This window comes from Nyctereutes procyonoides, unplaced genomic scaffold (genome assembly GCF_905146905.1).
Source record: "Nyctereutes procyonoides isolate TBG_1078 unplaced genomic scaffold, NYPRO_anot_genome, whole genome shotgun sequence".
Classification (NCBI taxonomy): domain Eukaryota; kingdom Metazoa; phylum Chordata; class Mammalia; order Carnivora; family Canidae; genus Nyctereutes; species Nyctereutes procyonoides.
Window position 1 is genome coordinate 6,815,769 of NW_026575040.1, and position 21,317 is coordinate 6,837,085.

Consider the following 21,317-nt stretch of genomic DNA (forward strand, 5'->3'; position numbering starts at 1 on the left):
TCAAGGCTTTGGGAAGAAAAGGAGCCCCGCCAGCCTGTTACAGGGCATCTTCAGTGCAGCTTTGAAATCTGAGGCTGGGTTCCCAGCCCTTCCCAGCCCGTCCCCGTCTGTGGTTTTCTTGGAGGCCTCCCCTGGGGAAGCAGGCCCCGCCACGAAGCTGGGTTTGATCAAAGCCTCCCCAAACCCAAGCTGAAGCTGCAACTCTCTGCATTATTGAAGTGTTTAATAACTGTCCACGGCTCCTCCCTCCCAAAGACCCTGAAAGGCCTCTTGTTCCTCCTTCATTCACCCTCTGCCTTTTAATGGGAGGAGAAGGGAGGGGGGGGCGAGGAGTGGATGGATTTGATTTCCCTCACCGAGTTCACAATCATAATCGCAATGTTCCTAATTTCCATGTTCTGGAAAGCTCCTTACAGTATAACAAATGCCCTAATTACCGTGTTTGCCGCCCCTTAATGTCGTTTTAAACACACTGCTCCGTTTCAGTCCCCCGCAACGTGGCAAGTAAGCTGCTGTTAGAGCTTCCTGTGTGCAGAGCGGGTCTCCGGCCTGCCTGGATCCAGAGATTTCAATCTTATCTGGCAGGCAGGGTAATTTGAAATTTAATCATCTTTTCCCCAAGCCAGAATGCCTTATTATTACTTTTGCAGGGAAAAGAACAGGCCCAGAAATCAATCTCCAAAATTTGGTGCGGAGGGAGAGGGGCAGGGTGCATCAGGCTATAGGTCTGTGCCACCTCATTAGGGATCTCGGTTCTGGTGACCGTTTTCAGCAGGAGCACGTCCAGCTACTCCTGGCGGAGCCAGTGGGCACGCCCTGGCAAGATCCCTCCGGCCGACAACTCTTCCCCTAGACCACTCTTTCCTGTGCTCAGAATTCCACAGGGAAGATTTTTTCCTCCCTCTTGTTGAAAGGCAATCGTCTCAGAAAGACAGTGCCATGTGCACAGGTCAGCCCACAGGCTCTCAGGGAAGCCACCTGGTACCCGGATTCCCCACCTGGTCAAGGAAGACGCTCCCACTGCAGCCCGCAGCCAGGTGAGAGGAGGTCTAAAGTTCTCGCGAAACCAAATTCTGTCCGTGGATTGCGGGGGAGAGAGGTGTGACTCTACTGAGCCAGAAGGTGGTCTAAGGGACAGTCATCAGCTTGCACACTTCCTGGTGGAGAATGGCTCTCATCCTCTCTGGCCAAAACAGGGGTGCTTTCTGGATCATACCTGACAACCTTGCATATACGATTTATGAACATGCAACACGTTGACGGCTCATCCGTGGAGGAAATTTGATAGAGGTTTTCCCAGTTGTGGCCACAGCCTTAGAATCTAAATGACCTAATAGCAATGGTGTACGAAGCTGAAGGAAAGGCCTCTAAGTCTTCAATAAAAGCAAAATTCAATCAATAATACCAGGACATCAGGGTGGCGCAGAGGTTTGGCGCCTGCCTTCGGCTCAGGGCGTGATCCCTGGGCCCTGGGATCGAGTCCCACGTCAGGCTCCCCGCGTGGAGCCTGCTTCTCCCTCTGCCTGTGTCTTTGCCTCTCTCCGTGTCTCTCATAGATAAATAAATACATTTTTTGTACAAATTGTAGAATTGGTACAAATTGTACAGATTTTGATTTTTTTTTAAAAAAAGTCAACAATACCAAAGGGAAGATAGAATTGTCCTGCTTCTCCTTGCAGAAAATACTAACACAGAGTTGTTGACTCAGTAAAGAAACGATCAAAGAGTAGATAGTCCAAAATAGAGAAAAAAGCTATCTTAAAGTCGCGTCGGGCGGTTAACTGCTAAATATTGTGTTCTTTATTTTTCCCTGGATTTTGTCATGATTGTGGTATTTGTGAGCTTTTTAAATATGTGATTTGTTGTGATTTCTTATCCTAAATGATATAATCCCTCTCATACCTAATTTTCGTTCTTTCTTTCAGCATTCTTTCTCTTAATGAACACCTGACCAAACCAGGGTCTATTCTACGCAGAGCAGCCGGGACCTGCTGGCACGTTGGATGTGGGTACGTGAGAAAAGTGGTCAAGGAAGACTCCAAGGTTATGTCTTTTCCAATGTTAAGCTAGTAAAACAAAAACAAAAAAAACTCCCTCTATTTTATAGAATAATGGGAATAACTGGGTTTTAAAAAATGGCCTTACTTGGCAAAGGAAGCTGCTGGCTTCTTAGGCTGACTTGCTATTGTGTTTACATTTTGGATGCCATCGGTCTGTGAAATCTCAAGTCCAGGCTGGGCACTGGCTGAGCAGGACCGCCCGGGAGTGAGTCCTGGAGAAGTGCCCTTGGACAGAAGACGCTGCCAAAGACTTGGCTCTAAGAAAAGGTGCAGACTGAGCGGTGCCAGCCGGGCCAGGGAGAGGCCCAGAACATAGCGCCGGGAGAGAGCAAGGACTGCTTCCCAGGGCTGGCCCTGCCTCCCTCTGTGCTCCCACCCTCAGGACCCCTGCCTGGTGTCTCCCCCGCAGCCCTGCCCCACTGCCATGCTCACTCCCGTCCACACTCCCAGCTCTTTGTGGCACACACGTTCCAAGGGTTTGGTGTCTCTGCATCACCCAAGGGCCCTCTGGGCTGCTCAGCATCTGTGCACACCTGCAAGGCTGTCTGCTGCTCATCTGGGGCTCCCGGCCACCCCAGGTGTCTCCCCCACTGAGGCTGACTCCTGGCACCCTGCGGGCCAGGACCCACGCATCCTCTGTGCACCGAGGATAGGACCATATGGAAAGGCACAGGAAGCCCCCCAGGAAGGCGAGCAACACCTCCGAACCCCTTCCCCTGTGCCCAACGAGAGGGCCAACCAAGGCCACCTTAGAAGACAACCTGAGCCTGCATCTCGCTCGTTCTGCCCCTTGGGCAGGTGGGCAGCGGCCCAAAGATGTGTGCTGACCTTCACTGGGGCCACCCCGTAGAATAGCCTGGAAGAGGTGCCCCCGGGGGGCAGCAGGGCTCTCGGCAACGCTGAGTCAGGGCAGCAGAGCCTGCATCTTCGGACCGTCCTGTGCCGGAGGGAGCAAACCGGGATGAAACCCGGAGAAAACCAGAGGACGGCCGCAACCGCCCGCTGTGCCGTGTCATCCTTACCCCCCAACGGCCCTGCGGCGAGCCCCAATTTACAGAGGGGAAACTGAGGACAGCTCCCATGACTGGCGGCTGACCTCCTGCTCCTCGGCACTGTGGTCTGAGGCCGAGACCGCCGCTAGGTGCCGACTACCTGGCACTGGCATCTCCGCCGTCTGAAGTCCTCGGCCGAGAGCCTGTGGTCCCGGGCAGTGGGGCGTTCCTACCCCACCCCCCGCCCCCGGGAGCTCCGGGATGCTGGAGTCTGCGGGCTGCCCAGAGTGGAGCAGGGCCCCTGGAGGCCAGGCCGCCATGGGGAGCCCCACATTCTGGGCTGGGTCAGCACCTGCAGCCCCCTGGCTGCCCCCCGCTCCCCGCTCCTGGGCCTCATGGAGGGTGCGGGCCCCTGCCAGCCAGGCAGTCCAGACTGGGGGCCCGGCCTCCTGGGTCTGCTCAGGGCCACCCTGTCTGGGGTCTTGCCTGGGGGAGAACGCTCACCCCCTGGGGCCCATCCACTGCCTTCCCGTCCCTGCACCAGGCCACGCCACTCTTTTCCCTCTCGTTGATCTCAAAAGTATTCCTTTTCAGGGACACCTGGGTGGCTCAGTCCGTTAAGCGTCAGACTCTTGACTTTGGCTCAGGTCATGATCTCAGGGTCGTGGGATGGAGCCCCGCATAGGGCTCCCTGCTCAGCGTGGAGTCTGCTTGTCCCTCTCCCTCTGCTCCTCCCCTTACCTGTGCTCTCTCTCTTTCTCTCTCTCCAAAGTAAATACATGGATAAGGTCTTTTTTAAAAAGTTCCTTTTTCATTGTCCCTCATACAGGACTTACATACGATTGAAACAACAAACTATGACAGAACAGACCAGAGCTAACATCACGATAAATAATGTTGTTACATGTGCGTCATCTCATTTTTAATCCTCGCAGAAGCCCTCTCTGGTGGGTACTCTTCTGATGCCCATTTCACAGATGGGAAAACAGAGGCCTGGACAACTTACCCAGCATCCTTCCTCCTGATATTTGCCAAGCAGGGAGTTGAACCCTGGTCTTCATCATACCTCAAGGGCTCCTCCAGGTTCTGCCTTTTAGAAAATATTGAATCCGGGGCACCTGGGTGGCTCAGCGGTTGAGCATCTGCCTTCGGCTCAGGGCCTGATCCCGGGGTCCTGGGATCAAGTCCCACGTCGGGCTCCCTGCCAGGAGCCTGCTTCTCCCTTTGCCTGGGTCTCTGCTTCTCTGTGTCTCACATGAGTAAACAAATAAAATCCTAAAGAAAAAAAAAAAAAACAAACAAACCCTGGGAGCAGGCTTCCCTGTCCCCGCTCTGGGCCAGGCCGTCCACGGGGGCTGCCTCTCTGGGTCCATACTGGGTCTGACTGAGCCATTTCCTGTGTCATCCAGCCTCACTCCTGCCTCTGAGAAAGAGGGGGTGTTAAGGCTCAAATCCTCTCGAATCCTCCGCCTCCACTGGCTTCCAGGGGAGAAGCCAGCCTTCCCACATGAGGGATGCCCCGGGAGATAGTGTGGGCACAGGCAGGTGCCCCCAAAGGAACCGTAAGGGGGTGGGAGCCGTAAGCTGGGGGGGGTGTCAGGAAGCAGTGATGGATTCCCCCTTCTGGAGTCTTTCTGCAGGTGAAGAGTAGAGTTCCCTGGAGCCCGTAGCTCTGAAGGGCTCTGCTGGCAGCAGCAGCTCCGCCCCCTAATTAAACGGAAGAGCCAAGGGAGCAGGATAATGAGCTGTGTCCCCCTGGCCTTGGAGGTGGATGCCTTCCTTCATTGTGCTGCTGCTACACTCTGCCAAAGTGTTCGCAGGGGCCAAGACACCTGTTTTAATTTAGAGAGAAAGCCAAAAAGGAATGTGGCAGCGTCAGAAGGAGGCTGGGTGAGACTCCCCTAGGAAACCCCCGCACCCCCCCCCAATATCTGATGACCTTAGGAAGTCGGCTTGTCTAGAAGCAAAGAGTCCCATGCAAGTGAGGCTGCTACAAGCTCCGGGTAACGACAAAGGCCCTTTGAGGCCTGGAACCCGACAGGCCCTGAACCAGAAGAGGGGCAGAGAAACAGGGGGCCCCAACGGGAAAGGGTCTTCTCGGGGCCACAGGGTGCTTCAATGACAGGGCCCTGCCTGTGCCCCCCGAGGGTCTCTAATCAGTGGAGGTCAGCTGAAGCTGTTGGAGAAATGAAGGAGCAGGGCATGGATGCGGAGAGGGGGCTCTGAACTCGGGGGGACAGATGCATGGGAGGGAGGCGGGGAAACAGAGAGGAGCCCCATCACCATGGGAGAGGCCCGTCATGCTTGGCTTTGCACCTCCAGAGGAAAGCTGGAAACCACTGGGGGGCCATGGAGCAAGGTCAGCGGCTGGAAGACGGGGAGGGAGGCATTAATCAGTCAAAGATAAACAGTGGTGGGGTCTAAAAACTGAGAAGCCCAGGCCCATCTCTCCCCTTCACAGATGAGGAGCCTGGGGCTGGAAGCTGGGTCTTCTCCACAGCTTTCTGGGGATGATGGGGAAGTGTGGGGCCTCCCTACTGGCTTCCTTCTAAGGGGTGATGGGAACTTCCTTTTGTCAGAACCTCAGCCCCCTTCTGATTTTTCCTCCTGGCCCCTGGTGGGGAGGGGGTCTGGGGTAAGACCAACTGGAGTCAGACTCTATATCAGCTTCCTAAAGCATCCGGGGGATGTTACCACAGGTGTGTGTAGCCAGAACCTTCCCCGAAATACATGTGAGAAGTAGAGACCTGAGCCTCTCTCCAGGTAGATGGTGAGGACCACTCCAGAGCCAGGAAGCCATCGTAGCCCCTCAGGGACCAAGTGGAGGGGCTGGGGGGAGGGGGAGGGGGCGGGGGAGAGGAGCAAGAAGAAAGAGAAGTTTCCCCAGGAAGGAAAGGAGACAGTGGGCCCGGCTGCAAACACACCTGCCATGAAGGAAGCTCCAAAGGTGATTGAGAAGGACTCCCAATCAGCGGGAAGGATGCACCAACAGCCAAGGGCTCATGGCAATGGTATAGTTCTGTCCTGACCTGTCACCACACACATATGGGAAAGCCTCCCCCACCACCCAACCCAACACAGAGAACCCTGGGGAATATCTTGTGATGTCAGGCAGGGGAAGATACCTCACCAACATTCAAAGGTCAATAAATTGAACTCGTCACAAATACTTCAGTACTTTGCTTGTACTGATTTATTTATTTATTTTTAAAGATTTCATTTATTTATTCATGAGAGACACAGAGAGAGGCAGAGACACAGGAAGAGGGAGAAGCAGGCTCCGTGTGGGGAGCCTGATGCAGGACTTGATTCCAGTATCCCGGGATCACACCCTGAGTCGAAGGCAGATGCTCAACGACTGAGCCACCCAGATGTCCCTGTTTATACTGATTTAAAAGCCACAACAATACCCAAAACAAAGTGAAAAGACAAACCATTGACTCAGGAAAGGTCATTTCTCACCATTCTACGTGGAAAACTTCAAATATCTCCAAAAGTTAAAGAATACCCATGTTCCCACCCCGTAAATTAGGGATGGGCAAACTGTGGCCCACAGGCCAGGTCCAGCCTGTCTCTTACTTTTGTGTGGCCCACGAGCTGAGGACGATTTTTATGTTGTTAAGTGGTTGAAGAAAAAAAAAATCTGAAGGAGGATACTTTGTGACATGTGAAAATTATATGAAATTCAGATTGTAGCATCCATAAACAACATTTTATTGGAAATAGGCCCATCCACTGACGAATCATCTATGGTTGCCTTAGTGTTACACCCAGAGCTGAGAAGCTATAGTGGAGCACATGGAGCTTGCAATGCAGAAAGTATTTGTTACCTGGTCCCTTAAAAAAAAAATTTGTTGACCTCTGACTTATATTTTACTGCACGTGCTTTATCCCATATCCATCCAGCTATGAAAATAGAGATATTTGCAAACCAGATGCTAGCAAAAGATTAATATCCAAAATACCTTGAGAAGGAGAGGTCCTGACTTCCCTGGAGGGAGGCTGGAAGGGATGTGAAAAGCGTGAAAAGCTCCAGAGAAGAGCAAAAAGGACTGGTTTGCTCCTTTGTCTGGGCTCCATGTGCATTTAGAGTTTTCTGACTATAAGATTCTGATCACTGCTGTTGTTTTTTTTTTCCTGGTAATGGACGGGGCCAGTCTCAGTGCTGCAAACAGAGTTCCCACAGGGTTTAATTGTGTCTTTGGAAGGTGTTTTGATTAACGTGAGCTTTATTTTCCAAGGAGGCAGGGTCCACGCAGCCCTGGGTAGGTCTGGAGCCTAGCACAATGTTGGGCCATACGTGAGCCCCATCAGAATTTGTTAAATAAATGACACCCAGGATCTCTGAGACAGGGGATGAGTCATCAGCCCCCAGTTCACCAACGTATTGCCTTCATCTGCCTGTGATGGGAGTCTCTGGCCTACCATGTCACCTGAACGGGGGGGTTCTGGGAGAGACTGCGGGGAAGGTGCCAGTTTCATTAGCCATCACTCCTGGTGGGAGCTGCAGGGATGATCTGGAAGGTTCTCTGCATCGAAGGTGCTACTGTATAGGTAAGAGCGACACGCCACTCTCCCAGGCCCCCATAATGCAAGGAAAAGGGGGAAGCACGTCCTCCAGCATGAAGCAGGAAGAACATTTTGTGCAGGTGTTTAGCGGCCCCGTTTTGGCTTTCTAGGTAGCTCCTGAAAACAAGCTTCAAAATAGTTCCATAAAAGGCAATGTGATTGCAAACAGGTGTCTCAAAAATGCATAATATGGTCTACTGTTACTGAGTAACATTTTTAAAAAAGAATAGAAGAGCAGTCGGTTTGGGGTAGTGAGAAAGATCAGAAAAGCAGTATAATTGGGCAATTCACGAGCGGCTGGCAAAGCATCCAGGCTCCAGATGCCGATTCCTTCGCCGCCTCTGAAACAGTGTGTGCTGTTCTTTGATTCCAAAGATGCCTTTCCCGGGCACTGAGAATTAATTGGACATTCCCTTGGAGGGGCTGTTTTGGTTTTATTTATTTATTTATTTATTTATTTATTTATTTATTTATTTATTTATTTTTTCATTTTGGCAAATTGGAAAGGCTGGAGTGTATCTGCTCATTCATCCAACTTTCATTCCGATAGAAGAAGAGCATACATTGGGCATCTATTATGAGCTCCACCCCATGCCGACAATTGCATTCCTTCCTTCCTTCAGGAATCTTATGGTCATGGTCTTGGTCCTGTGCCTCAGGGGTTGCTGAACTGAACTCGAGGGGCTTTTGATCAGCCAAGCGGAAGAATTTCAGTCTTCCTGTTGATGGTTTAATCATGATCAAGTGACTCAATTAGAGTTGATAAGACTTGAGGGCACATCTTTTGAGCTTCTGGAAAAGGTTTCTTCAAAACAAACACGAGGGTTTTCTTTAAGGGCGGTAAACATGTTTTGGAACTTTTCGTTTTGCTTCAGTTTTGGTATTTTTGTTTTTAAGGATCTTATTTATTTATTCATGAGAGACACACAGAGAGAGGCAGAGACACAGGCAGAGGGAGAAGCAGGCTCCATGCAGGGAACCCAATGCTGGACTCGATCCCGGGACCCCTGAGCCGAAGGCAGATGCTCAACTGCTGAGCCACTCAGGCGTCCCTGTTTTGGAACTTGATATAGGGCAACATTGTGAGTGTACTAACATTGTGACTTGTACACTTTAAAATGTCTGATTTTATGTTATGCAAATTTCACTTCAAAGAAAAACAGAAAAGCAGACATGAAGATGCGTCCTATGCTTTGCTGGCCTTCTCCTAATGCTGCCTGAGGATGTCAGAGGATGTCAGCCCAGAGCTTCAGCAGCCACCTTGTGCCCATGAGGGCACCAGCCTGGAGACAAACATCGGTATGCTGAGGGTAGCAGAGCAGAAAGATGGAAAAAATTAACCTCGATTGCACAGAGAAGCTGGGAGTTAGCCAACCCTGGGATGCTGTCTTTGGATAATTATATGTAAGATGTTAGATACCCGGTTTGTCGACGCCGTTTGGAGTCACATTTTGTCAGATGTTGTGCTACTGGCAGCAGAAAGCACCTGATTATACACAGTTCCGGTCTATTTTCTCTGCTCTGGGAGAGTGGAATCTCGTCTCTGTTCATCATCTTATTCCCGCTGCCTTTAGTCATGCCTGTCACAGACTGGATGCTCCATGTTTGTTGAGTCAATGGGGATTTTACCCAAACTATTTCACCGAATTTTTATAACAACTCTGTGAGATAGATAGGACCAACCAATTTTAAAGCAGAGGAGGAAGCTGCGTCTCAGAGAGGTCAAGTCACAGAGGAGTAAACCCAAAACGCGGTCTGGTTGCGGTGCTTCTTGTTCCGGCCTGTCCCGCAGCCTGTAAGTGAAAGTCCGAGGTTGAAGACAGGGTGGCAGCCTGTGTCTGGGACACTTCTGTGGCTGGATTTAGCTTTGCAAGGGCGCAGGCTCAAATGACCACTCAAATGGTAACACAGCTTCTGTTTGCATGGTTCCGTGGTGTGTAGTGTCCTGGGACATGGACCTCCTCCTTTCGGGGTTCTTGCTGCAGCCCTGTAAGGAGGGTGGGAGGTGGAACTGTTCACATTGTAGGGATGACAAGGCTGTACTGAGAGTAGAAGCATAAGATGATCCCTCCTTCCCCACTTCCTCCCCCATTATTGTGATAATTCAAGGGGTTAATGGGATGAAAGTCCCCCGTGAGCTCTCAGACACAGGACACGGTATGCAATTACCCAATTACCGTGGGAGCCCCAGGAAGGGGATTTTCAAAATGATGGGTTCATAATTAGAGTAACAGCAAGCAATTATTAAGCTCCTACTATATGCCAGGCACTGCATTAAGCACTTCACATGAATTTTCTCATTTAACTCTCACAGTGTTGGTAAATAAATACTGCTGTGACCTCAGATCTGCAGGAGGCAACAGAAGCCCAGAAAGGTTGAGTGATTCTGGCAAAGCTGCACAGCTACACTCGGAAGAGCCAGGATTGAGTCCGGTCTGACTTGATCACTATAATAAACTGTCGGCTTGTTTCTGAGTCTCTGACACGTAGCGGTGGTCTCTGATACAATCAACCAAACAGGAAATTGTACTTTTCCATCACCTTCAAGGACAACCAAAAAATGGCCCAAAATAAGATGTGCCTCTGCTGAGTGATCTAGACTCATCTCTGCCTATCATTCTTCCATCGTGGCTTTGCTTCTTGTTGTTAAAGGTGATTAATCGTAAAGATTGTCCTGTTCAAAAAGACAAATGGCCCTCGGTGAGGGTCCTCTTGTTAACTCTGTGTGTGCATAATAACCTGAGTTAATCCATGGTAAAGGCGTTGCATGAAAGGGTGAAACTTCTCTCCTTACACATGCACCTGCTCAAGTGCAATTTCAACTGTAGCTTCCGCATGGGGCAGGGGGAGGGTGGGGGCGGGCGGTGCGCTCGCTTACATGACCTGGGGAAGTGGCTTAGGTTGTAAATTCAGGGGGATCACATACATGGGGTAGATTTTCTCTTCCTACTGAAAGCTGAGAAGGTCTTTAAGAGCCTCCTATGACTGAAATGCAAAGAGAAAAAGGTGGCCATGTGGTCCCAGGCACCTGTAGGAGACGTAATCGCCAAACCAGAAGAAGGCCATGCCTCCCGCTTCTGCAGTGGGTTTGCACAGCAGCAAACAGTGAAAACTAGGCAAAGCTTTGGAGGAGCAGCTGAACAGAGACCCTGCCCTTGCCCTGGGGGTCTTGTGTGCTTCTAGAGCATGAACTCTCCAGCCCCGATGCACATGAATGAGCACCCCATATGGCATGGAGAAGCAGGGGATGATCCCTGATCCTGGGATGTCAGGCAATCCAGGGCAGTTGGAGGGTCCTTACTTACCTAGCTCCTCACCCATGCAAGCCGGGAGGTGAGATTGCCATCAACACAAGACCCCATCTCAACTGGGGAGGTGAGACTGCCATCAACACAAGACCCTATCTTAACCCAGGAGGTGAGATTGCCATCAACACAAGACCCCCCAGTAGCAATGGCTACATATAACGTCCTGTTAGATACATATTTATGCTTCAGTGTTTGGTTAGAGACTCTACACAGTTGATCCTATGGTCTGCATTCAGGACTTAGCCAGTGCCCCTTGCTTTTTATAAAACCTTGACCTTCAAGAATCATTCCCAGTGTTATTAAGAAGTAACCCAGTCAGGCAGACCCTAGAGCATTTACAGTTACTGATCTGGTGCTTACCCACATAAACTGCTGAGGACAGGGGAGCTGCTACAAACCACCTGGATGGCAATTGGACTCCATGGATCGAAGTCTTTCATACTTCTTACGGTGGTCATTCTTCTGAAAATGTATGCTAATCACCCAGGATCTGGCGATGCTCCGTCCATGTCACGTGTAACAATGGCAATCTGAAAATGAGCGAAATGTCCAACTGTAAGAAGTGCTTAGGTGAAGTGGCGTGTTCACCTAAGAGACTATCCGGGGGCTGTCAGGAATTATGCTTGTGAAGACCGTGATAAATGGACATGCTTACAGTGTAGAGTGCAAAGGCAGTGCTCAAAATTGAATGCACACTGATTATAATCTATAAAGAAATAATCAACCTGTATGCTAGAGTAAAGCCAGGACCTGAGTCATGTCTGTGTGAGGATCCAGATCTTTCTTTCTTTTTTTTATTTTTATTTATTTATGATAGTCACAGAGAGAGAGAGAGGCAGAGACACAGGCAGAGGGAGAAGAAGGCTCCATGCACTGGGAGCCCGACGTGGGATTCAATCCCGAGTCTCCAGGATCACGCCCTGGGCCTAAGGCAGGCGCCTAACCGCTGTGCCACCCAGGGATCCCGATCCAGATCTTTCTAAGCATGCTTGGTCCTCCTGTGGATTGGGCTCCCAGGGGCACATTTGCATGTGCTGGTTGGCATGAAGGTTTGAGGGAGGTACCCAGAGGGGTGGGCCCTGGGCAACCATCATTGTGTGCCCTCAGTATATGGCTCCCCGACTCACTTCCACGGATAAGCCTAAAGGAAAGAGGGCGGCAGGGGGATGCTGCGTGCTGTTTTGATGAGATGCACAGGTGACCAACTGTCATGTTGAATGTCTTAATGGCAGGAAGCCATGTGGCAGCCCCGTTGCTGACTGGCTGCAGCCTCCCTTTGGCACCCTGAAGGGTAGAGGTGGGGTGGTGAGACCCTGTCACTCCATGGTGGTCTCAGATGTGGGAATCACAAAGGGCAGCTTGAGAACACAACAGCTGTGCTCTGGTTTTAGGTTGGCCTGGTTTGTGAGCACATAGGGGCACATCCATGTGACTCTTAAGAAGTGTGTGTGTGTGTGTGTGTGTGTGTGTGTGTATGTGAATTGACAGGCAGGGCAGAAACAGAGAAGAAGCAATAGGGCTACTTGGGCCAGGGATTCCTGGGTGGTTCAGCAGTTTGGCGCCTGCCTTTGGCCCAGGGCGTGATCCTGGAGTCCTGGGATCGAATCCCACATCAGGCTCCCTGCATGGAGCCTGCTTCTCCTCTGTCTGTATATCTCTGCCTCTCTCTCTCTCTCTGTCTCACGAATAAATAAATAAAATCTTTAAAATAAAAAAAAAAGAAATTTAGGGATTTAAAAAAAAAGACTACTTGGGCTGTGGTGGCTTACAGAAATCTAAGTGACCCATACATACCTATGTGTCTGGAGGAAAATCTATCAAAACACTAGCAAGGAAAGAGGGGGAAAAAAGCCTGGAGTAGACAGGTGACCTTCACAGCACCCCGTAGAGACAGTTTGGTGGGACTGGTCAGGTGTGACAGAAGTCCCTGTGCTAACTGCCATTCCCACGCAAAGGATGACTAGCGACAGCCTCAGGTATTCCTCAGACCCTTAGCCCGTAGTTCAGAGCGGACACTGTCCTAGGAATGCAAATGTCTCGTCCTGACCTTCCAGGAGCTCCCAGGCCAGCACCAAACTCCTGCCTGTCTCTCTGGGCTCAACCCTGTCCCTCTCCCCACGGCTCTATGCTTCCCTCACCTCCTGCTAGCTCCCCTCCTCCTCAGGGGCTTTGCAGGCCCTATTCCTTTTGATGAAAACACTGTTCCCTTTCCTCCTCCAAGCTAACTCCTACTCACAACCCAGGGCTCAGCCCACATACCCCCTCCTCATGGGCTCATCCCAACACCAACCCCTGAGTCTCCTCATCCTACTTGCTCATCACTCCCTGATTTTTCCCTTCATGGCACTTCTCGGCTTGTGATCTTAGATGTGTGTCATCTGATGGGACTCAGACCCGGGTCCCTCCCCTGCTGGACTGCAAGCTCTTGAGGGGTGAGGCTGCCAACATGGGCAGGGTACTCACCTGGCAGGCACGGAGTATTTGTTGGATGGATGGATGGATGGATGGATGGATGGATGGACAGATAAATGAGATGGGTAAGAACATGTTATAACAAGAACAGTGAGAAGGTTAGCATGACAGGAAGGAAGAGTACATGAAATGACCCTGGGGGGGTAGGTAGGAGTCAGACTGGACAATGGCTGGTCATCACACAGAGAGCAATGCGCAGTCACCAAAGGGTCATAAGGAAGAAGTGAAGAGGACTGATTTAGGATTAGGGCAGAGAGGAGGCGATAGCCAGGAGACAGCAGAAAGGAGACCTAGGCCAGGAGTCTCTGAGGGTCTGTCTGTCCATCCTCTTGCCCTTCAAACTGGCCAGGCTCCCTGGGACTAATGCTGGGCCCTTCCTGCCCCTAACCCATACCTGTACCAATGGCCCTGGGAAGCTGCCATATGGTTCCCAACTCTGCTACAGGGCCCTGACCTAGACTCCCTTTCAAGGTCTAAGGTGGACGCCCTAGTCAAGTCCCTACTTCTAGAATCCAACCTTCCTGGAGGCCAGGAGCTACCGGAAACTGTAGAAGAGCAACCTCTCTGCTCCTCACACTCGTGTCAGAGCCCTACCTCCTTAGCACAGGCTGGAGCGAGGCGCCGAGAAGCCTGGTCTTCGCGCACCTGGACCCTGGGAGCGGCCGAAGGACCGTCAGGGGGAGGGCCAGAGCATGTTACAGCTGGCAGGTCGCGGAGGAGGGTGCCAGGGCCGCCAACCAGCCACAGACCAGGTGGTGAACTAGCAGACGCGTGTTTCTTCAGAGCTCCAGAGACTAGGAGGCGGAGACCAAGGTGTTGATGTCGTTTTTTGAATATAAGTGAGGTTGGTAGGGTCCGGAGCCAATGGCCAGGAAAGAATTCTTGAGACGTCTTCAGTGCAAAAATGGGGGTTTTATTTAAGCAAGGGTGGGGGCAGGTCTTGTGGGCAGAAGGAGGTGCCGCCGCCCCAGGATTCTTGGGAGCAAATATTATATCATTTGGGGTTGGGGGAAGTAAAGACAAGGGAAGTTCCCAAAGGAACCTCATATGCTAAAGAAGACACAGGACACCAGAGGCCTCGCTATTGGCAGACCAAGGTCGTTTTGCCCTCTAGCAAGGCATTCACATTAAGACAGGAGCTTCCTGGAGGAACATTAGGCTCTGTCTGCCTCAATGGTTTGTCGGGCTGCAGGTTATATGGACATTTAATTTTATCTGTATTCCCTTCTGCCTTTGTTTCTCACACCAGTGTCCGCAGGTTGGTTGCTTTGAGGCTCTCTTCTTGCTTGTAGATGGCCGTCTTCTCCCTGTGCCTTTGCACGGCCTTCCTTCCGTGTGTGTCCGTGTCCTCGTGTCCTCCTCTTATAAGGACACCAGTTGCACTGGATCCGCACCCTGGGAAACTTATTTTTAGCTTAGTTACCTATTTTTTTAAATTTATTTTTTTATTGGAGCTCAATTTGCCAACATAGAGCATATCACCCAGTGCTCATCCCATCAAGTGCCCCCTAGTTACCTATTTTTTAAAGACATTATTTACTTGAGAGGGAGAGGGAGAGAGAACATGAGCAGGGGGAGGGGCAGAGGCAGAGGGAGAAGCAGGCTCCCCGCTGAGCAAGGAGCCTGGTGCGGGACTCGATCCCAGGACCCTGGGATCATGACCTGAGCCGAAGGCAGGCGCTGAACCGACTGAGTCACCCAGGCACTCCTTAGGTGTCTTTTTAAAGACCCCATTTTCTTTTCTTTTCTTTTTTTATTTATTTATGATAGTCACACAGAGAGAGAGAGAGAGAGGCAGAGACACAGGCAGAGGGAGAAGCAGGCTCCATGCACTGGGAGCCCGACGTGGGATTCGATCCTGGGTCTCCAGGATCGCGCCCTGGGCCAAAGGCAGGCGCCAAACCGCTGCGCCACCCAGGGATCCCCAAGACCCCATTTTCAAATATGATCACACTCTGAGGTCCTGGGGGTTAGGACTTGAACATAGGAATTTGGGAGGACATAAGTCAGCCTATCACAGGAGCCCAGAACCAGGGTGTAGAGTCCTCTAAGCTCCCCATTACGCAGAGTAGAACACAGGGCTTGCACTGAAGGGGGGGGGCAGAGAAGGGAAACCCCGAGGAGCTAGAGCTGCCTCTTGCGGGAGCGGAGTGGGAAGACATCCCGACCCTTCGGCCCTCCTCCCAGCCATCAGCTCTCAGGCAGCCTCGGGGCTAATTGCTTGGCAGGGATGCCACAGGGGTGGGGGTGGCGGGGAGAAGCGGGCTTTGAGCTCTTCCGAGATGGGGCGTCTCCAACCCGGAGCTTATCAGCAAGCCGCTGGGTCAGGATCCAATAATTAGAATGACATTCCCAGAGCAATTTGGTGGAGCGTTTGGCCTTCCATTCACGCCAGCCAGACGGGGCCTCTGGTTTGCAGCTTCTGAAAAACAAGAAATTCCAGTAAGGGATTAATGACTTAATTATAAATGCGGCTTGGAAATGCAAAGGTTATTAAGAAGGGGAAAAGATACATGCTAATAAGAGACACGCTATTAACAACAGAATAAAGATTCATTGTTGGCGCCGCTGTAAAGTTTTCCAAGTTCAGTAATAAAAACCACCTGGTCCTCGGAGGGCTGGCTGCCATGGTGACAGGACGGGGCTCTGGCGCTGTCTAATGAGGCGTGTCCTCCCCGCCTCTGATCCTGCTCCCCGAGGGGCTCGGGCTTCCTGGGACAACTGGCCCCCGGGCCTCAACCCTCCCCGGGAAGAGCTGGGCCTGTGCCCATTGGTGGGAAGAGCAGAGTGAGGCACAGGGGAGCCATCGGGGGTAGTGGGGCCCCTAGGATGGTCTGACTCTGGCAGCCTCTGAAGGCCCACGGGCGGGGGAAGCAGCAGGCGCTAGAGCTGGCTGGCAGCTGGGACTCCGGGAAGGCACTCAGCCCTTGAAGGTCAAAGCCAGCGCCCTCTCGCCCACGGAGAGGAAGACCTCGCCCCGAGCCCAGAGCGTCACCACCGTGTCTGTGAACGCGAGCCTGCCCACTGCAGAGTATTAGAGAGGAGCTGCCCACGTGCCAGGGCAGCCCACCAGGCGCTTTGATGGCATCAAGCTCTTTAATCTTTTGCAACCAGCTTGTGGAGTGTTGCTGCTTCCACATTGCACTGACAAAGAAGCAGACGTTCACAGACGTAAAGAAGTGTGTCCGAGGTCCTTGAGCTCACCAGTGGCGGAGCGAGGATTCAAACGCAAGCCCAGGGTCCTCCTCCCAGGAGACGGGAGGCAGGGGCCGAAGGCATCTGGACCAGAGGCTCCCTAATGGCAGGGCTGGGTCTTCCTCACTCGTTCTCAGACGCAGGGCTCCAACCCCCAGTCCTAAACGAGGTTCACAAGACCTGGGTCACCAAGTCAGGCTTCTTTACTAATGAACCAGCTGTGCCCACGTGTCTCTCCCCAGGGCCACCAGGCCACCTGCTCTCCCACTGCACATGGCCAGGAAGTAGCTTCCCAGAGTTTCCGAGGGGGTTAATTGCTCCAGATAATCATTTGAGGGCTGAGGGGGTGTGAGAAGGAGGTAAGAAGGGGCAGCTGATCTCAAGTACGCCTCCCCTCTCCTGCCTCAGGACACGAATCATGAGTTAGGGTGCACTTTGGTCAGGCCCGGGCAGGCAGGGTCAGGAGTCCTGGGTCCCAAGGGACTGGACAGAAAGTCCTATGCAATGAATATGGGGCAGCTGGGCAGATGGGTACCCTTGAGAGAGGAGAGGAAAGACCCCCCCCGCCCAGAGCAGACAGGGAGATGGACGCCTCACCAACTTAGCCAGCCAGCTCCACGAGGGACCATGCCTGCCAATCACGGGGGACCCCAGAGCCTGGCATACCAGCTGGCACACAGGGAGTGCTCAGTAAATACTGGTAGGATGAATGGCATGTCCGAGAAAGCAGCCCTCAGACGCCAGCTCCCACGCAACCACGTTCATATCCACCTCTGCTTGCAGCCCTCCGATGACGAAGAGCTCACCCCCTCCTGGGGCAGCCCATCTACTGGGGTTAGAAGCTCTCTTCTTGTCCTGAGCTGAATCCCACCCTTCCAGCCACCACCCTCGGAATCCCTGTGCCCTCAGAGTCAGGGACTCTGGAAGTGGGGTACTGAGCCCCGTGTGAGGAGCTGGCTGGGAGGATGAAGGGCATGCACGCCATATAGGAGATGAGCAGATTCAGTGTCTGGCACTCAGTAGGTGCTCAGGAGCGTCCAAAGAGGCAGCACCAGGTGTGCCCGGACCTGCCCGGAGGCTGCGGCTGCAGATCCCGGAGAGAAGATCCTGCAGGAGAGAGCCTGGGCTTTTGTGCATTTCAGGGGGCCGAGCTGGGTCCATGGACTAAACATTGCAACCGGGAGTATTTTACCCCAAACAAAGAGGAGCCCAGATGGCCGGCTGCTCAGGTGGCGTCAGCAGGTGTGAGCGCCCCATCACAGGGTGCATCTAAGCGGACACCGGTGGGGATGTCACGGAAGGGCTCCCCGTACCGGGGGAAGGAGGCTTGCTGGCTGATTTCTAAGGTTCCTTCTCTATACACGATTTCGAGGTAGGAGAGCGCTCCCTCCTAGGAACCCAGTCCCGAGGGTGTGCAGTGGGGTCTGGGATGCTGGGGGGGGGCGGGGGCGGCCAGGTGTCATGTTGGCTGTGGACAGGCTTCCTTCCGAGGGGAGGCAAGGTGGACCTGCAGGAGCCTCCCCTTGTCCTGATGCCGGACTGCTGAGACTGTGCCAGGGCGGGGGAGGGGGGGCACAGGCTGTGATGGGAGGAGCCTCGAGGACCCCGGGTCCTGCGTGGGTGGGCAGTGCAGGCGGTTGGACCGGGAAGCAGTACCTGCCCCGCCCGCCCCGTGCACACAGCCTTCTGGTCACCTGGGTTAAGCCTCCCCTGGGGCACCCTCCCTGGGGGCCACCGGCCACCTTCTTTCCACCCTCTCCCGCCACCTGCAAAGCCAAGCCCCTCCACGGCTCCCAAAATGTCACCTCCACCTGTCCCTCGCCTCTTAACTTTCCCGATGTGAATATCGTTATTAATACTATTTGCCTAATTAACACATTGGCTGAATGACAGAAAACATGCAAACAGGTTTCGCCAAGGAAACTCTGATTAAAACTGCAGCCTGTCTAATTAGATGGAGATTTCTTCATTAGTTTCCCCATTTTAGATGAGCCGTCTCCCTCCCAGGGCCCCCTTCCCTTTGCTCTCACCCACCTCCCTCCAGGGCTCTGCTGGCCCTGCCCCTGCCTGCACCCCCTCTCCCTCTGAGGCAGCCAGGGGCGGGGCTGACCCCCTTTGGTCTGAAGCCCCAAGAGGACACTGCCCAAGGGATGGGCGCTGGGGCATGTGCAGGCCTTAGGGTTGCCACGGAGAGGCCTCCCGGGGTGAGAGGGGGCAGGTGTGCCTGAAGGCAGGGCTGGGGGGCGGGCTCCCCAAGGGTTCCAAAGGTCTCTTCATTTAAATACATAAATAAATAAACAACCCCTCCTGGGAAATGGCCAAAGCAAACCAAAGCCCCAGGTCCCCTCAGTCAGTTGTCAGGAGCAGCAAAATGCACATTCAGTAACAAGGATGCCCAGTTGCAGAGGTGGACCATCTGCTGAACGGCAGACACCTGCAAACTCCACCTCACTTTATCTCCATAGCAACCCTAAAAATGAAGGGTGAGCCCCACTGTCCAGAGGAGCACGCTGAGGCTCACAGGCATCCGGCCAGGAGCAGAGACCGCGTTCAGCCCCAGCGCAGTGCGGTCCACGCTCCGGCTTCTCTCCCTCAGGGCCTCCCCAACTCGGGGTCCATGGAAGCCACATCCTTCCTCATTTTCTCTTCTTTCCTTTGTCCCTGGCAGTTCTCCAGGCAGCCTGAAGTGCTGATGGGCAGGGACTGGGTGGCCCGGGGCAGTCCAGCCGAGTCCTAAGTTGGGGTCGGGCTGAGCCTCGGACCAGCCCAGGACGAGAGGGGTCAAGATGCAGAGGGATACATGGCACCATGACAAGTGACAGCAGTCATAAATGGGGGTTCATGGCTGGGAAGGAGCAAGTAGGCACTGAATGACCTGAAGGGGGTAGGATGAACCCATCACATTTTCATCCCACGCCTGGAGCTTGGGAGCACACACGTCTACTTTGCAGCAAGGTGTTGTCGTCTCCATGTTTTATAGATGAGGAACATAAAGGAATGTGAGGGGCTCTGAGAGGTTTGGAGACGTGGGCAGCCACTTCCTGGCTGTGCGATCTCTCCTGTGATGGGTAGGGAGCAGGTGCTCCTGAGCGCCTACTGAGTGCCAGGCACTGAATCTGCTCATCTCCTATATGGCACGCATGTCCTTCATCCTCCCAGCCAGCTCCTCACACGGGGCTCAGTACCCCACTTGGGCTGAGCAAACTAAAGCTCAGAGCCGTGAGACTCCTCAAGCTCTCTCAGTAACTTAGTCATTGAGGAGGGCCTAGAACTCAGTCTTCCTGTTATACCCCACGATCTTTCTAGAAGCAGCCCAGGAACGGTCCATGCAGCAGCTCAGCCCTTACCTGAGCCCTGTGAGGGGAGCACCATGATCCTCCCCGTTCTACAGATACAGACAAGGGACCTGAGGCTCAGGCAAGTCATGCAAACCGCCCGTGTTCCCATGAGCCACCGAATGGGCAGCCTGCCCACGTCGGCCCTCTGCCCCCCCCCCCAGGGCAAGGAGAGCCACACCCTCTGTCCCTCGCGGGGCGCTGTCCACCGTCCCAGGGACCTGGAAACTGCAGGTCCCTGAATTGCCTTTTCAGTGGGCAGCAGGGCTGGCGCTCCGGGGGTTAAGGCCTCCTACTCCCTTTGAAAATCCCCAGCCAGTCTTTGCAGTTCACCTGCAGGGAGAGGGTGGTGAACCCTTTTAACTGCAGCCAGAGCACTTGGCCGGGTTCCCCTTGCCCGGGGTCAGACGCGCTGCACACCTCCCAGCCAGCCGCGAACAAGGTGATTATGAGCTAATAACCTCGCTTCCAGAACCCCAAGTGAGCGCGGACCGGGGGTCATCCCGAAGGCCGCTCCCAGGTAGGCGTGGGAGCCGTGACTTACCTCACCCTTCCAGCCACAAAAGAGGAATTCTCTTTCCAGTGGCATAGTGCCCTGACTCCTCTTTCTGCCTGCTGTCATCGCGGGGCGGCTGGAACAGAGTTCTGGACCCCAGAGGGTCATGTGGGCGCCCTGCATGCTACAGAGAAGGAGACACGCCCTGAAATGGGGTGGGGTGCACCCAAGGGCTCCTAGGGGCTCGCGGCGGGCAGCGCAGGTGCCAAACCCTATCATCCACCTGTGGGCCTCTCGGCCTCACCTTATCAGCTCTCAGAACCTGCAGAGAGGCTTGCTTGCTTGCTTGCTTGCTTGTTTGGGGGTCCAGCCCCCTACGCAGGCTGCCAACCAGTCTAGTACTGGCCTCTTCCAGAACCTCTAATTTTCTTTCTTTAATAACATTACTGATGATTTTGATGTCACCCCCGGTTACCGGTTACCAAGGGGTGCGGAGACAGGGCATAGCCCCCTCAGACGGCCAAGGCAAGAAAAAGCCCAGGGTGGGTGAGAACAGGGCTGGGGGTGGGGAGGTCCTGCGAAGGAGCCCCGCAGACACAGCATTAACTTGTTATGTAAATACCTTATTCAATTATTCCTCCTCCTCCTCCTACACACAGTGGGCTAATCACTCATGCCTGGCTGGTTCATGAATATTAAACCCAGCTCCCTTGTCAGAGCATCTCAGCGGTGGTAACCGTGGCCTCCAGGGGAGAGAGAAGCGAGAGCCCCAGTCCCCACCTTGCGTGGTCCCCCGAACTGTGCAAGGGGAAGCCGCGGGCGCCTCATTTTCCATATACGTAGCGAGACACTGAGCGCCCACTTCTGTGGAGACTCCAGGCTAGACTCAG

At 53.3% G+C, this 21,317-nt stretch overlaps 1 long non-coding RNA gene across 2 annotated transcripts; it reads right to left on the bottom strand.

The window, feature by feature from the left end:
• Positions 1-6,278: 6,278 nt before the first annotated feature.
• Positions 6,279-20,688, bottom strand: LOC129506194 (uncharacterized). Of its 2 annotated transcripts, none has more exons than XR_008663719.1 (4): positions 20,476-20,688; positions 13,996-15,823; positions 11,290-11,459; positions 6,279-9,608 (listed from the first exon to the last, which is right to left on the bottom strand). It is a non-coding gene; the product is annotated as an uncharacterized LOC129506194 (long non-coding RNA). The 2 variants fall into 2 exon arrangements; XR_008663720.1 differs by lacking the exon at positions 6,279-9,608 and adding an exon at positions 10,127-10,295.
• Between the last annotated feature and the right edge of the window lie 629 nt (positions 20,689-21,317).